Genomic DNA, 2500 nt, shown 5'->3' on the forward strand with positions numbered 1-2500 from the left:
AAAAGTCGAAAAAAGGCAAAAAATGTCAAAAATTTCTGAAATAAGTTGAAAAAAATGTCAAAAAAATCGGAAAAAAATGTCAAATAAAAAACGGGAAAAGAAACTGGAAACAAAACGAAAAAAAACTGGAAAAAAAGTTGAAAAAAAATGTCAAAAAAAATTGGCAAAGTCTGAAAAAGTCCAAAAAAATCGAAAAAAAAATGTCAAAAATTTCTGAAAAAAATGATAAAAAATTCTGAAAAATGTAAAAAAAAATCGAAAAAAAAAGGAAAAAAAGTTTAAAAAATCTGAAAAAAAAATCTGAAAAAAGTTGAAAAAAAAATCTGAAAAAAAAAAAAACGGGAAAAAAACGGCAAAAAAGTTGAAAAAAATGTCAAAAAAGTCTGAAAAAGTCCAAAAAAATCGAAAAAAAAATGTCAAAAATTTCTGAAAAAAATGATAAAAAATTCTGAAAAATGTCAAAAAAAATCGAAAAAAAAAGGAAAAAAAGTTTAAAAAATCTGAAAAATGTCAAAAATTTCTGAAAAAATTGAAAAAAATTCTGAAAAATGTAAAAAAAAATCGGGAAAAAATGTCAAAAAAAAAATCGAAAAACAAAAACGGGAAAAAAAGTTTAAAAAAAAACTGAAAAAAAGTTGAAAAAAAATCGGAGAAAATGTCAATTTTTTTTAAAGTTTTTTAAAAAATTCTGAATTTTTTTTAAAGAAACGGGAAAAATGAAAAAACGTTGAAAAAAGTCGAAAAAAGGCAAAAAATGTCAAAAACTTCTGAAATAAGTTGAAAAAAATGTCAAAAAAATCCGAAAAAAAGTTGAAAAAAATCTGATTTTTTTTTTAAAAACAGAAAAAAAATGAAAAAAATCTCAAAAAAAACGGGCAAAAAAATTTGAGAATTAAAAAAAAAAAAAGGGGGAAAAAATCGGAAAAAAATATGAAAAAAAGTCAAAAAAGTCGGAAAAAATGTCAAAAAAAAATCGGAAAAAAGTTGAAAAAAAAATCTGAAAAAATGTCAAAAAAACGGGAAAAAAAACGGCAAAAAAGTTGAAAAAAATGTCAAAAAAGTCTGAAAAAGTCCAAAAAAATCGGAAAAAAAGTTGAAAAAAATCTGATTTTTTTTTTAAAAAACAGAAAAAAATTGAAAAAAAATCTCAAAAAAAACGGGCAAAAAAATTTGAGCATTAAAAAAAAAAACGGGGAAAAAAATCGGAAAAAAATTTGAAAAAAAGTCTGAAAAAAGTCAAAAAAGTCGGAAAAAATGTCAAAAAAAAATCTGAAAAAATGCCAAAAAAACGGGAAAAAAGTTGAAAAAATGTCAAAAAAGTCTGAAAAAGTCCAAAAAAATCGGAAAAAAAATGTCAAAAATTTCTGAAAAAAATGATAAAAAATTCTGAAAAATGTCAAAAAAATCGGAAAAAAAAGGAAAAAAAGTTTAAAAAATCGTAAAAAAATGTCAAAAAAATTGGAAAAAAGTTGAAAAAATTCTGATTTTTTTTTTTAAAAATGGGGAAAAAAACGGGAACAAATTGAAAAAAAGTGTCTAAAATTTCAAAAAATAAAAGGAAAAAAACGGAAAAAAATGTTTAAAAAAATCGGAAAAAAGTCGAAAAAAAGTAAAAAAAAATTCTGATTTTTTTTTAAAAAATGGAAAAAAAGTTGAAAAAAATGTCAAAAAAGTTGAAAAAAATAAAAATAATCATCGGAAATAAAGTGTCCAAATACTCTGAAATAAATTCTGAATAAGTATTATTATACTGTATTATTATTGTATTATGATATTTTATTATTATTATTATATTATATAATAATTATTATGCGAATTATTACGTGAGATGAAACCACAGAAGCTGCTGAGTCGACTCTGAGCTTTTGTTTATTTTATAATTCAATCTAATGAACTCTGAAGTTCTGCAGCCACCGGAGGAAATAACTCATCAGTGTGTGTGTGTGTGTGTGTGTGTGTGTGTGTGTGTGTGTGTGTGCGTGCATGCGTGTGTGTGTGTGTGTGTGCATCTGGACGGTCTCTGCAGAAGCGTTCTGTCTAGAGTCCTTATTTGGTCAAAGAGCAGACTGTTGCTCAGTCTGCGTGCTCCCCCTCTCTCTCACACACACACACACACACACACACACACACACACACACCTGCATACACAAAGACATCACACAGTCACATGCTTGCCTCTGTGTGTGTGTGTGTGTGTCGTGTTGTTACGTGTTTCACAGCTCCTCTGTTTTTTAAACTACAACAAAAGCTGCTGTTCTGTCCCCTTTAAATAAACGTATATTAATAATTATTATATTAATAATAATAATAATAATAATAATAATAATGACACAGTCACTTTGCTAAAGTCACTTTAATGGACGTGACTCACACTTGAGTTCTTTCTCACTTTATTTAACACTTTTTTACAATTTTTTCAACACTTTTTCTGATTTTTTTTAACACTTTAACACACACACACACACACACACACACACACACACACACACACACACACACA

The 2500-nt window shown here is 25.8% G+C and overlaps 1 protein-coding gene across 1 annotated transcript in view; it reads left to right on the top strand.

Annotated features, from left to right (window-relative positions):
• The window catches only part of LOC310956480 (stromal interaction molecule 1-like), a 24874-nt gene that overhangs the window by 12302 nt on the left and 10072 nt on the right, over positions 1 to 2500 (top strand).

Source organism: Echiichthys vipera (assembly GCF_963691815.1).
Source record: "Echiichthys vipera genome assembly, chromosome: 14".
NCBI classification, from domain to species: Eukaryota; Metazoa; Chordata; class Actinopteri; order Perciformes; family Trachinidae; genus Echiichthys; species Echiichthys vipera.